This window comes from Anas acuta, chromosome 1 (assembly GCF_963932015.1).
Source record: "Anas acuta chromosome 1, bAnaAcu1.1, whole genome shotgun sequence".
Lineage (NCBI taxonomy): Eukaryota > Metazoa > Chordata > Aves > Anseriformes > Anatidae > Anas > Anas acuta.
In genome coordinates, this window is record NC_088979.1 from 64,420,244 (window position 1) to 64,435,489 (window position 15,246).

The 15,246-nt window shown below is 40.4% G+C and overlaps 1 protein-coding gene across 4 annotated transcripts in view; it reads left to right on the forward strand.

Moving 5' to 3' along the window:
- The first annotated feature begins 1,159 nt into the window (after positions 1 to 1,159).
- The window catches only part of FHL2 (four and a half LIM domains 2), a 41,626-nt gene continuing 27,539 nt past the window's right edge, over positions 1,160 to 15,246 (forward strand). For 2 of the 4 annotated variants that reach the window (XM_068679760.1, XM_068679769.1), the window contains exon 1: positions 1,189 to 1,318. The gene's annotated coding sequence lies outside the window, so the exon portion shown is untranslated. Of the gene's footprint in view, positions 1,319 to 15,246 lie in introns of all 4 variants that reach the window. The other 2 variants (XM_068679732.1, XM_068679743.1) reach the window with 2 other exon arrangements.

Consider the following 15,246-nt stretch of genomic DNA (forward strand, 5'->3'; position numbering starts at 1 on the left):
TCTCCTAAAGACTATTGATCCACCAACACTTTGAAAAGAAGAGGGAGGTGGGGAGAATGGGACATTCTTTGGGACTGTGAAAATAATAGACAAATCCATCAAAGAAATTGAATCCCATGGCAGATACTCCTGCTTCAGCCAAGAGGAGGAACAACAGATAATCTCAGTTTAACAGCATGGTATTTCTCCTGAGATGTGTGTTGCTGTGTAAAAGAGAGTTATTTGCCTGCATGTAGAGGTTGCCCAATGTTATTTCTTCACCTGCATGTATTAAGGAGGATATCCTTTTCCTCCCCTTAAAAAACACCTTAAAATAGTTAAAAGTGGTGGCCAAGGACCATGTCTCTGCTGCATCTTGCCCTGCAGAATCATAGCAAATTGCAGACATGGGCCCAACATTGGCAAGGAAGGAGGCTGTAATCCTAATTCTGCTTGGGCAGGTTTTGCTCTGCAGCTGAAGAGGCTGTGGCCATGTGAGCTGCTGAAAGACCTTTCTTCCATCTCTAATCTCTCATTCCTTAGATGTGTGAGTGCCCCCTGAACCAAGCACCACACCTCCCTTACAGCGGGCAGGAAGCCCGGAGAGGAGAGCTCCCTCCTGAGTTATGGGGCCCCTGCCCACACCCACTGACTTGTGGCCTCAGGCTGGTCCCCAACTTTGTTCTGTTCTTGCTGGGAAGTGTCAGCACCGACACTGCCTTCCCCCAGATGAAGTACTGAGGGGTGAAACGGGGCAGAACGAGGCAGACAGACTGCCCTGTAATGAGGCTGCACGCCTGGGATGGACGATCAGATGGATGGATGGATGGATGGATAGATGAAGGAGAGTTGGGACATCCACAGAGCAGTTGGCATTTCTTAGGGCACTTCTGGTAATCCCAGAGCCTTGGGGGATAATCTGACTGAGAAGCTAGAGCTGCTCAAAGCTCAGCTAAAATACCAAGCCATGGAATAACGCTGGTTCTTTGAGGGACCCGTGCAGGAGCTCCTGGCAGTAGGTGAGGGTATTTTGAGAGCTGGCAGTCCCAAAGGGAGCAGGCCAGGAGCACGGCCGCCCTTTCCATCGGGGCCTCGTGCTGCCCTATCTGCGATGCCTTAAAAGGCTGGTGGCACAGAGGTGCTGCGGTCCTTATCTCCTCCGGGTGGCCAGGGCTCTGGAGATATTATATTTATAGCTCATCTGGAGCACGGATGCCTAACTGCCTAATTGCTATATACATAGTGTGGGTAACCCAATAAAGCCGTGAGTCTCCGCTTTTGTCCCCGTCCTCTCTCACTCGCGGGCTCACGAGCAGAGGCACCACCAGGCTGCAGCAAGGTAAGGCAGTGGCTTGTCTGGCTTTTCACCGTCATTTGGCCCCTGTTCTCCTTTTCACCTTCCCTTTACAACAAGGGCTGGAGGTTTCTAGGGGCTCTGTTTAGACACCATAAGGGGAGGATTTCTTTCTTATGGAAAGAGGGGATTTTAGGATGTTTGTTCATTTCTTGCTGTCAGGACACATACAGAGTGTCTCACATTGTATTTCCAGACTGCTGTTAGGAATCAGGTGCTAAATAGCAGCTGCTCTTTAGTTTCCGCACTAATAATATGCTGTCATCTTTCCATGTTCTGAAGGAATACAACCATGTCTAACTATAGACACTTTCCTGGTTTGAATAGGAAACTGAGTGACTTCAGGCAGAAAATTTCTGATCAGTTATTTTGTGTTTATTGTGTGATTTCTTCCCCCTCTATCAGCATTTTCTTCTTTATGATGAATATTTGGAAAATGAATAGAGAGCAGGGAAAAAAGAGGGCAGAGGGAACATTTTATTTTTTTTTTCCTTCTTTGAGACCATTTCCTAATGGCCTTGAAATAAAAAAAAAAAGCCAAATTACGAGTGATGCTTGCTGATTTCATGTTTAAACAATTGCTTGATATGGATTACAGCAGCTGTGTGAAAAGGGAAAAGGAAGAAAAGCACTGAAACATATCTGGGTGTCAAAGCAGGAATTGTTCAGAAACAGACTGTAAAATAACATTAGCAATAACAACCAAATGCCAATTATCAGACCATTGTTATATTAAATTACTTTTAACCTCATCTCATGAGAGCATTAATTTTCAAATGAAGCTAATAAAAGAAAACCTCTTGGAAAAATAACATTGTTTGTGCATATGTGTACATGTGTTTAGATGCATCTACATACACAATTTTAACATAAACATCCCTATAAATGAAAGTCTCTTCCATCCAAGGACCTTAAAGTATGATACAAAGGTAAGAAATATTAATTTACTTGTAGCACAAGGACTAAAGCTACCGCATTTTACACAAGTATATTACTCTGCTAGGCAATTGAATGAAAGGAGGTTTTCTTTCAAATTGCTCAGTAGGCTTTGATATGACTACAGATTGCTGTAAGCCCTGGAGAGCAGGACTCAGACCTGACACAAACCCAAGTCTTGTATGAATGGTCACCTCACTCCAAAGTATTTAGGATTGGGCTCAATCCTTAAATGAAGTTTTGAAAGAAAAAGGACAGGCCTTTAGATGTTCCAAATTGCTGGGATCCACTGACTTTAGCTGAGATTTAGGTATTCACATCAAGTGTTGACTGGGCCAACAATGTGAAGTTGGACCCAGTACCAGGGTTGTGTCTCTGGCCCCACCACACAAGTACATACAATGCACCCTGCAATGCTCTTGGTCCACGTCCATGCCATTACACGCTCCTTGCTTCTAAAACAAAGTGACCACATCCAAAACAAGTCCGATGGACGGGGCTCACTCTCAAGCCATGCCGAGGTGGGAGAGCCCTGGCTGGAGTTTGGACAGCTGGACAGTGTGGTCAACTGAGTCTTTGTGCCCAGGACTGTCCTGAGGTCCTCTCTGATTTATGACCATAGATGAAGGCTCTGGGCATGCCTCTGCATGTCCAAACTCCAAACAGTATGTTGGAGACCTGCTTACAGGGTGGACATCCCCAGCTGGCATGTCTGGTCTGGCTGAGCTGTCCAGGCAGGGGCCCGTGACCGTCAGTGTAGACAGTGTCGAGACAGCAAGCTTAGGAACAAACTTGCTCTGTCTTTTATGTGAGGAACAGCACATAATTTAAACAGAAGGAAAAAAGGAGTGGTAAATACCAAACAGTCTGCACACACATCTATCTTATCTAGAGGCTTACTGAGCCCTCAAGGATGCCTTGGAAGGCTTAACTTCTTCAAACACCACTGCTGTTGCCTCTGCATGTTCCTCTGATCTCTGAGTTATGGTCTCACCACCAGACTGTGGTCTCTTCAGTTCAGATCCATACAGAGCTCTGATCTTCTCGTCCCCAGCACTAGTGAAATGGGTGTTGCAAATTGATTGGAGACCAAAGGTAGCACCTCTCACTGAAGAGCAGAGCATTGGCTCTGAGAGCATTGGCCACCAGGAGGTGTTGGGATCTGCCCCAGACCTACAGCTCCCCTTGGACTGTTTTTTTGTTGTTGTTTTTTTTGTTTGTTTTTTTTCCTAAGGTCCTGCAACTATGCTTGACTGTTAGGTTTCTGCAGTAAATTGTGCCATAAAGAAATTATCACAAATTATGCACAAAATTATCAGTTTTTAATAAAGTGGTGTCCTTGTTCTTTTCCCTTTCCCTCACTTCCCCCATGTTAAAATTTTTCCTGTGTCCTCATTTTTTTTGTCTATCATTCAAGCCTTAGCCTAAAACAATAAGAATAAAACAATTATTCTGGTTGGGCACTCAAATTATCATCACTGATGTATTGATGGTATTCCCTCTTAAAAAATAACAAGTAGAAGTAGCATTCCAATTATGTGCAGGAAAACATTTATTTTTTTTTTAATACTTTGGCCAAATATATTTAGCTTGAAAAAATTCATGAACATGAATACTAGTGCAGTGATTTTTCACTGGATTTGAATTTAAAAGTGAAATAAAACGAAAAGACCAAAAGCCTGTTCCCAAAGTGAACCCATTTTAAAAGCAGTCTTTCCAACAATAATACTTTGTTCTTACCTAGCATTTGAAAATATGATTAATGCATGAATATCTTTACTTTTTCCTTTCCAAACAGCAAACCATTAGAACAAGGCAGACCTTTGATTGCAGCTGGCAAGGGGCTGGGAGGGGGCAGACTCATTCAAACACTTCTTTAATACAGAAAATGTAAAAGGCCATTTTTACGAGGAAGAAAACCAGAGAAAGAAGGGAATGTGAATACTTATTTGGGGGTTCAGTTTTTGTCTTTTTTATTTTTTTTCTTATTATTTGTATAGTGCCAAACTTGTGTAGATTTTTATCAGCAAAGGGTTTTCACATTTTTCCATACCAGTTCTCCTTTTTTTTTTCCTTTTTATTATTTATATATATATATATGTATATATCTATGTACTGTTTAAGCAGAGCATAGGCAATCTGAATGTTTCAGACACTGTTGCACTGTTGTTTTTCAGTTAGATGAATTATTGCTGGCTGCAATATTTTATCTCTGACTTTATATCTCAGTGAGTACAGTTTCATACTGATAAATCTCAGGCAGTTTCAACAATGTTCATCATATAATACTGATTAGCTCAGAGAAGCATAGATCATATTACAGAGTCCCGTTTTTTCTGAAAGTAGTTTGAGCAATCCTGCCTGTTTTCACTCAACTCATTCTGACACAAACATGGAAGGAACACTAACAATACACATTTTAAAGGGATTCATCAACTTCACAAAATGTTTCTGCTGGAAGTTGATTTACTGGCTACCATTACAAATGCCACTGAGAAGTAGTGAAACTGAAAGAGCAGGAAGAAAAGATATTTTCCATCTATTCTGCTTTATATTTTGAGTAACATTTTGTGTGAAGCCATACAGGTTTTCTTTCGTAGTCATTATTTCCCGCTGCCTCAGTGAAACTTTCATATCAAAAAGAATGAGCAGAAAATGTTCTTTAAAAAAGGAAAACAAGTACATTTTCAAACCCCATTGTCATGGGAGCAGAATGGGCAAAGACATAGGAACAGAAATTGTTTCAAACAAATAGCAAAAAAGCCAGTGAGCGTTCAAATCAGCATATTCTCCTGTGAAGCTTAAGGGATTTTCACCAAAGTCTTACTAGAAATTTGCATATTTTCTTTTGGAGGGAAATAGGTAACAGTGACCCTTTTTGGTAGTCTGCAGCTAGGGAAGCAAAGCCCTGCTTTCCTAGAGATTACCATACGAAAACAGGAATATCTGCAATCCTCAGAAGCCCTCCCACCACCACACAGAAGCCCATTATTCTGTCATCTACCCCATTTTTTAAATTCTGAGCATCCTGATTTCCTATGCATTCCACTGCCTGTCTCAGTGCAACACTCCCCATGCCACTGGTGTTGGGTGTGTTTGGAAATGCAGGCAGAGAAAGCAACATGTCACTCCAGGGGCTAGGACACTGTTTATAATACAACGAGAAAGATGTGCTAACACTGGCATGGCACTCCTGGTACAGAACAATAAAAGACGGGAAGCTATCAGAATAATCCCTATTTGCAGAAAGTTTCAAATTCTGGGCTTAAGCCCCAGGTCAGGAGTTTGAATGAGCACAGGGTAAACACGCTCTGTGTTGGGTAATCATATGGCTCACTTTTCATACTGTCGAGTTGCTTCACAGCCTTTGTTTTATTTCATCTCACAACATCCTTTTAGGGGAGAAAAGTAGCACTTTTTTTCCTAATTTAGAAATGAGAAGTAAGAGCCAGGTCCAAAAGTAGACTCAAGTGTCAAAGTGCAGTGAGGATTGGCAGGCTGTGAGACCCAAATCGGGGCTGCAGTGACCCAGGACTCCAAGAAAAAAGTCTTGGTGAGAGAATATCCCTTCTTTTCCTCTCATCTGAATGAAAGTCAGTGTGAGTGATGTTGTGTCCAGCTCTGCACAATTCAGTGAGGAAAAATACAGCAGATGAATTCAGGTGTATGAATTCCACTCCTGGACATGCCTGCTTGAATTTGGCTACCCAAGGTCAGGTGTCTCCTGAACTAGACTTCTAGGTTCCCTCTAGATTCAATGAGGAAAGAAAAGTACATCTATAGGGCAGTTCATTTCATCCTCTATAGGTGTCTAATGAATCAGCCATTGCAAGTGCCTCTCTTTCCCTATCCACTATAGTGGGATCATAGACAGACATAGATTGCTAAAGTTTGGTCAGTTAAAATTTGGTGAAATGGGTACCACCATAAACTATTTGTACAGGTTACAGAGAACATTTTTTTTTGATTGAGGAATGGGCAGTGTTATCACGAGTCCCTGACTAGTACCTACAAACCCTCTCTCCCTTTCTACTTTTACAAACCAGAGTGCTGTAGTAATATAGACTGTAACAAGAACCATGTTAGGCTTACTTTTCATCTTTCTCCTTTGACATGTTTACTTTCCGTATTTCCCTGTATACTGATGAGTTTTGGGACACTTTCTGGAGATTCACGAGGCTATCCTGGTGCTGTAGAAACTCTTGAAAATCTGATTCCAGACTGCAAACTGAGACCCTGAGCATAGGAAGGAGCATGTCAGATGAATGGAAAGTGCTTCTGGTGGAGTCAGGAACTATTTTGGAAATATTCTGTTAAGATTTTTTCCTAGCTTTGTGGGACTGTAACAGAGTGCAATATTCTGTGGTAATGACTTTGCCTCTCAAAACAAGAAGGTGTAAGAGTTTATTCAGGAACAAAGGGTTATGAAAGAGAAGAGAGACCTAGAAGCAGAGACTGAATGGAAATGATTTTCTAGATCATTCATTCCACTAGCCCCATTATCTGCAGGGAGAAAATGACACAAACCTATTCAAAAACGTGTACTGACAATAGTTTTTTCAGCCAACATGTCCTGAATCTTTTTTAGTCCAATGCATCTCTTTGTTCAAAGTCAAAAGTCTCTGAAAAATTCAAAATTATGGTGAAAACATTAACAGCCCCTTACAGAAACTTTGAATGGTGATAAGAGGTTTTGCATGATGGTTGGTGTTTTCTTGACTGATGGTATGTGTCAGATTTGCATTCCTAATTATTTTTACTGATCTTCTCAAAACAATGTGACTACAGTACCAATGACAACTAGTCAGATAGGATACTGGAGTCTCTTATTTAGACTGACCATTTAAAATAAGAAACAGTATAGCACTTGCCTTACTCATGGATACTGCATATGCAAGTTTGTTGGTGAGAGAGTTAACAGGAAAATATTCAAACATTATAACTAATCTATTATAAATGACATTTGTCATTTCTTATTAGCACTAATACCAAAGCCATTTATTTTTAAACTGTTCCACCCTCCACCCAAAAATCTCATCAGTTTTACTCTGAGTGAGACCTCCAGGACTGGCTGCAGAAGCATTCCTGAGTTTCACGGTAGTAATGTTAATGTTTCTTTGTACACCACAACCTTAAACAAAACCACAACATTATTTCTAATGTTATCTTATTAAACTGTCATAGTTCAATAACTTGCAGATTCATAACCTCAAGATGATCTAGATTTATTAGTGCAGTTGGTGTCTTCTGACACAATTATTTGTTGCTGTGGAATACTGGTAGGTAAGCATAGGGTATGGTTATATGGACTAGAATATATGAACGTAGTATCTAATGCGATCACATAGTATGTAGTCACCCTGAGTTCTCCCTGTCATTGGCACAGGCAGAAGATTGCAGAATGCAAGGACAGTTTGTTCATCCGTCCTTTTCTTCTTAGCAGCTATCTCTTTGCTTCCAGTGGCAAAATACACACGCAGAGGTGCCCTCTCCCCTCACCACAAGCAGGAGCACCCAATGAGCATGCTAAGGATGCCTTGGGATTCACGGCCAACCTTCATCCCAACTATTCCTCCCCCTGTTATCATCGCTTCCTACTGGAGTTTGCCCCTTCTCCCAGCTGCCTGCTTTGGTAATGGTTTCCTCGTTTGTTGAATCAGAGCAGCAGGGGTAGCAGAGACCTAGAAGCCATACCTTCTTTCTGCCTTTTCCTCCTGTAATTACAAAAGCAAATGTAGGGTGGATATGCAGCTTAAAAAATAAAAAAATAAATAAAAAATTAAAAAAAAAAAAAAAAGAAAAAAGAAAAAAAATGCAAACAGCACTGGGTTCAAATACAAAGCCAGGAAGAGAAGCAGCATGGGCATGGCTGTAGAAGATCAATGGGCACCAAAGCACAGCAGTCGGGTTTTCCTCTGCCCTCTCCCATGAGAGAAGTTTTTGCTGCCTGTTGATTCTGAGTTTGTTGACAGACAAGCCAGCCCTTTCCCCCCTTCCCCTCTTTTTTTTTTTTTTTTTTTTTTTTTTTTTCTGGATATCCAAGTGTTAAGAGTTCTTCCCTGCAAATGAGCAGTTTGGATTCATGAAAATCCTCTGGATATATGGAAGAGCCAGCACCACTGTGGACAGGCTCTCCAGGAAGCAGCCAGCCAGCCAGGCAGTGCTCAGTCATGTAAGAGAGCAGCCCAGCAAGGACTCATTGGATTTGAAGGTTAGAAGTTGGGGATGAATGAAAGGACTAGTGCTCCTCCATAATGTGATTTCTGACTCCTCTCTGATAGTTCAAAAATTACTTGTCCTGCAGCGTGCAACGCATTGTCTTCAAGACAAGCCACTGTTATATGGCTGTGTTTCATTTTACTCACAGCATTTGAATTTCATTCACATTAAGACAGCAACTCCACCAGAAAGCTGTGTGAATACAAACTTGCCAGAGACAAACACAATCCATATGTCTACCAGGCTGACAATGGATAATATATTTTTTTGAGCTCTGTGTGAAGTGTTAGACATGAAATTCACATCAGCAACCAAATGATTGCTTTAATCCTATTATTTGAAGGGCCTGAACACTTATAGGGTTCAAAGTAAGCACAGGCCTAAGAGGATCAATAGCGAGGACTCTACTTCAAAGTGCACAATCTAAGCTCATATTTTGAATCATAATAAATGTCTGAGCCTACTTCTTTGACCCTCTCAGAATATGTGTCGTATATAGAAATGGAGGTTGAGCCGAAAAATATCTGTTGCCATACAAAAAGGATCTTTCTGCAAAACGGTGTGTTCCCAGTCATATTCAAATCAAAAAAGGGTGGCTGCTTCTACTTACAGAAATATATTAGGATTCTGAAGTAATATGGAAAGTGATTTGCTACCATATGCTTCTTTTGAATTCAAGACGAGGGGAATGGTCTGGGGAATGATGGGGCCAATAGATAACCAGGACATAAAAGGAGTCCTCAGGAAAGAGAAAGCTATAACAGGAGGGGAAAAAAAGGGGGGAGGGAATGTGCTCCTGTATTCATATTCACTGTGAGGAACTTGGAGAGTTTCCCACAGCAGAACACTACCCTGTGGGGATCATCAGAGAATCTATTTCAAGATGAAGTGTCTGTAAAAGAGGTATGGACCAAATAAACAAAATAAATAGGAAGGAAATGTTAGAACAACATGATGTTCATGCAAGACATCTGAAGGGACTCAGTGATGAAACAGCTGAAATAAGTATAATGCATGGCCTCTTATTCAAAATAAAACAGGCTTAGAAATGAGCACCTGAAAGTAGCTAATACAGTGCCAGCTCTTAAAAATGATTCCAAGAGAAACTGGGGGAATTAGATCCTGGAAAATCTGATAAATTTAGTAGAAATTAATACGCAGGATAGAGAAGAAGGATAAATATTATACATTGAGAGAAATTCAGTACAGCCTTGTAAAGGGAAATCACGCTCTACAAATCCATCAAGTTCCTATAAGACAGTAAGAAACATGCAGATGCAAGAGTCCTTTGGTTGGCAGTATCTTCCTTACTTGTGCTTTTCCACGTATGCAATAAGACCTCTCACCAAACACCTTTAAAAACCTGTAAGCAGCCACAGAATAAGAGGGAAGATCTCTCACAGATTATATAAAGTTGGTTGAAAGGTAAAGAGGCAGCTCTTGCAGTAAAAGGAGATCAATAGTGCAATTCTAAAGGCTGAGAAGCAGAAGGATCTTAGGAAACAGGGTGATAGGACACTGCAGTAGCATCTTAAACTGAATGTTGATGAACACAAAGCAGCACACATGAGGAAAAATACAACTTTATCTATAGAATAAATTTTCTGAGCTGACTACATGCTCAAAAACAGCCAAAAAACAAATTGAATGTTCTGGTCACATCATCTGAGAAAGTAAATTGTCATAATAGAAAAAGTTTGCAGAAGGAAGATAAAACATAGGGAGTGGGTTTCATAGAGTGACTACATAGCTTGGATCTCACCAGCCTGGGAGAGAGATAGCTGAGGGGAGGTACAATGAAGATGGATAAAGACATCAGCAGCTTTTAGAGTATGAATAAAGATCAGATGGTGATTATTTCTGCAAAAGTAAGACCTAGGGTGAATCAAATTAAGCTAATGGGTACTATGTTGAAAACAAACATAGAGATGGTTCTTCAACAACATAGAGAAAAACCATCTGTTACAGGAAATTGTAAGTACTGAAGGCTTTGAAGGCTTCATGGGATCAGGAGGTAACTGTGCAAGTTCATGGAAATAATATTCTGTATGGATAGTGACTCCAAATTGAGAAAACCCTGAACCAACCATTGCTAGAAGCATTGGGGGGGGTATTAATTGGAGATATGACTACAAGCTATTCTCACTTTCTTCCTAAAATATTTCTTAGACCTGAAGGCTAGGATAATGAGTGAGAGGAGCCCTACTATACAGTTATTCTCATATTGCTACAGCATGATCTTAATATGTGCAACTTACAGGCTCTGCCCAGTACTAGTCATTAGGCATTCATGTTAGACTGCAAACTCTGGTCTGAATGCTGTTTCCTTTCTCTCTGTGTTTTTACATCTATGGTGGATTATCAAAACTTATTTGCATTTGGCTTTGGAGGTCACGGAGGTTAAAGAGTCCCAACCTTAATCATTAAGGTCAGACTAGTCGACGATCTGCCAGGAACAAGTTAGGTGTTGTCAATCCTGCCTTGGCAATGGGTTAGATGAGTTCTCGAGGTGCCTGCCAGCTGCTCAGTTTTATGAACCTCAGTTTGCGCAGAAGCTCCCCTGGACTCTGACTCGCTGATAATGGGAAGTGGCAGCTACAAACGTTGCTGTTGGCTCTTCCTAGAGGGTTGTAAAAGATGTCAGGGACACAGGCAGAAAAGGCATTCAGGGGAGCAGGAGGAAATTACTCACTCAGAAGCAACATTCGGAGGAGAAACCTTGAGCAGTGGAGCAGTGAGAGGGGGGAGGATTCTGGAAAGGGGGCTTTTCCTAAAAGCACTGTAGCATGCTGGGTGCACTGAGGGGACTACCCAGATATGTGAGGTATTTCATATAGAATTCCTCGTCTCTTGTGCAATCAAAAACACAGAGTGATGAGTTATTTGGAACAATCTTGCTGTTCTTGTTTCGTGTGTCTGAAACAAGGAACTATAAATCATGATTATACTAAAATGAATAAATCCTAAATTAAGGGGTAGTATTTGCCAGTTCAGAAGACCAGCAATTACTGCAAGCTCTGTAGCAATTTGTCAGCTCGGATTCCATCCACAGGGGTAGGAAACCCAAAAGCCTCTTCCCATCTGTCATACACAGGGCGCTGCATAGCAATCAAGCTGAATTGAGGGGAAAGGCAAAAAGCAACAGCTCCTCCACACAGGGCTCTGTGATATTACCTGGGTCTCCTCTACAACATACAGAGAAAATACTTTGAGCAACAAAGCAGAGAACAAATGCTTTCTCATCTTCATTTCTAAGATGGTCATTTTAAATAAGGTTCTGTGTCTAGGAGTGACAGAAGAGTTGCATGTCTAAAGACCACCCAGCTCTTGTCAGAAGCTGTAGTCTTGAATCTGTGACATTCCCAAAACTCAGTCATCATGAACCAGGGTTTGTCTTAACAGCTACCAGATTCTTTAAACCCTAACCTACTCTTTGAAGCTTCCTCTGGTGTGCACCATCCCCTCCTTCCTTGAGCACTGTGACTCTTCTCTCCTCTGATTCCCTCAATTCATGCACAACCACTCATCGGTGTCAAGAGATCTTTGTAACCACAGCTGAGACAGAGTGAGTGCCAGCAACAAGGACATAGCTGCTTTCCTGTCTGTGTCATCTGCAAACATCCCTACATCTCAACAGTCCATGGAGAAAGGGTAACTAATACAGAGATGGAGGCAGACCACATGTTGGCCAGTGCCACATGGCCACATTTGTTTTGAGGCAACTTTTTCAGGAGATAGGTTTCTCTGAATGAAACAACAGCTAACTAGGTAGAAAAGAAGGTCATAATTAACTATAAAAATGGAGCAAAGTCTTTGTCTAAACTGATCATAAAGATCTAAACATAAGTAGTCTAAACTGCTCTCAGCACCGTCACAGACTACATTATCACAGAGTTAGCCTTGAAATTGAGTCAGTATCACCTATCTTATCACATAACAACGTCATCTTTCTGACGATAACATTTCCTATAGAAAAGCAGAAGTTTCTCAGTGCTACTGAGCTATGGCATCTCCCTCTAAATTCACTGCAGAAAATTGTTAAAACTGTCTGTGAAAACAATTAAAAACTAAAACATTCTTTTTTTTTTTTTTCAAATTAGTTTGCAATTTCTAAAGTATTACACTTTTCGCATTGTTTTAGAATAAACACCCAAATAAAAATAGAAGTTTTGCATCCATCCAAAGTAGACAGATTTCCAGCTCATGTAAAGGTCTCTGTTTGCTTTGGTTGCAGTGGACTTAATGGATTGTCTAAAAGTATCTATAATTTCTTCAGAGTCTCTGAAACTCTGACGCTTCTTACTCACTGGGTATTTCTCTTTCATCACCCAGGAAAAGGAAAATAAAAAAAAAAAAAAAAAAGATCAGAATATTGCAAAGAGACTCATGACTGGGATACTGAATGGGGAAATAAAATGTAGACTAAAGCCAAGCCATTTACCCTTTGTATATTTGTCGTGTGCTTGAGAATAACTACATATTTGAAAATATCCTATAAGAATGAAATTTCAGAAAGATTTAATATTGCCTGGTTGTTATTTCAGGTTTAATGAACTAAAATGCAATGTCTACATGAGTCTATACTACTTCCTAAACAACAGTGCCAAGAACAGCAGTTCTCCTAAATGCACCCTCTCGTGTTCAATGGAAGCTTGTGTTACACGGGTTCCAGCATCAGAAGAGGATTTGCTGAATTTTGATAAAGTAACATAACAGTTGTCAGATAAGATTGTGATGGGAGAAATCAGTCAGTAGCTTAGCCATTTTCAAGCTTTAAAGCATAGTTTTCCACCTCCCTTGCCCCCTCAGAGACATTAAATTTCTCTGTGACTCAACTTTGGGGAAATAGGTATATTACACTTCCAGACACCTTTTTCCACTATTTTTCTTGGTTCATTCATTTCAGCCAGAAAAGGAGATAAGTGTTGAAATGGTGGTTGCTGAGGCATCAACCTAGTAGCTAAAGTGAGATTTCTGAGGGATTAGTAAAATCACTGAGAAGTCCCAGTATGAGAAGGATACATTTTCCATCTCATTTCCTATATGTGAGGTATGCCCTTCTCCATATCGCATTTAAACCTGTTAAGGCACACAGTCAACTGAAGTACAAACAATAAACTCCACTTAAATGCTACATCTATTATGAATATCTAAGCCATAGGGTATGCTTCTGAATCGCAAGATGGCACTGAAAGGTGTTTGTGTTTTCAACCCTAAATGCAGGCTTCCTTTTAGAGATATTGCCTGATGAATTCTTCATTGAATCGTTTGTTGAATTGTTTCCACTGAAGCCTTGAAGATGGCTAAGATGGCTAATCAGAGAACCAATGAAGTTAAAAAAAATAAATAAATGTCACTAAACCGCTAGATTTGCCAATGGGGGAAATAGATGATAGATTAGATAGATAGATAGATAGATAGATAGATAGATAGATAGATAGATAGATAGATAAACTTCCCATTCCCTTCCCATACCTTTCCCACTGTCTGCCTGGCATTAAGGAAATAAATTTTCTTTCCTCACAATGGATTTAATACTAGTGGGAGAGAAGGTATGTGACTTTTTGCCAGTGAATAAGAGGTCAGAGGTTCCTCTTGCCATCTCTGGTAGTGCTTGGTGGAGAGCACCAAACTGTGCTGTCTGGTAACTCTCCCTCATCCCTTTTCAGTTCCTACTGAGCATCAGGTCCAATTGTGAGCACACAACCCCACAGATCATCACGTTATAAATCAGTAGAGGCTCTTCTGCCTTCAGGGACTCAGAGATTTGATTAAATCAGACAAAAATGATCTTATCTTCCCAAACTCAACTCATGGCCTGCAACAGTTAAGCTAAACAATTTCAGGTAGAAACAGTATGTATTTTTAACTTGTAATTGTGGAAAACACTACAGTGTATAACAGCAGGTCATGTCAAAATATCTCTGACAGAGTTGCTGTCTTGGCTGTTAGTGGACAGATAGGGAAGTGAAAATATCATGGAAATAGAAAAAAAAAATGTATTTAATTTGTTTGAATATTTAATTTGTTGAATATTTAATTTGATTTAGAAAGGTCTGGAAATAAACTGACTCAAATAGCCCAAATCTAATCACCTTCAGGGCTCATTTTTCTTCTTTACATACACTTCTAAAACAGAAGTGAGTTACAAACTACATCTAAGATGGAAATTAACAGTTTTTGTCACCACTGTGCAGTAATTTAAGCTAAAATAGAGAAAGATCAGGATTATTATTATTATTATTATTATTATTATTATTATGCATTAATCAAGGCTTTGTAAATTTCCTAACAACTCGCACAAGAGTGTATTTGTCCTGAAAGCTGTATTTACTATTTATATTAGGTGAAACTAAAGACTAGAAAGATTCAATGTCTTGTCCAAGGGCATCAGGCAAGTGATAGGACTGGAAACCCATCCAGCAGCTCTCCCAGTAAATGGTTACAACCCCATGGTAGCTCAAGGGCTCACTGAAAATTACTCCCTGTCTGGTTTAACTCATCTGCCAGTGCCAGTGCCAATGCAAGGGAACAGCCAGTGACACATGGCTGGGGAGAGCAGCAGCTTTGATTTAAATGAGCTTTAATTGCCATGGAATCAAGCTCCATAGTCCCTTACAGCTGTGGCTGCTCCTCCAGGGCACAATGCCTGAGCTTTGAAAATACAACTGTAAGGGCTACAGCAACATACAGACAGACCTTTGGGCATTGATGGACATCAGAATAACTCCCAATTGTAGAGGAGAGCTAGGAATGGC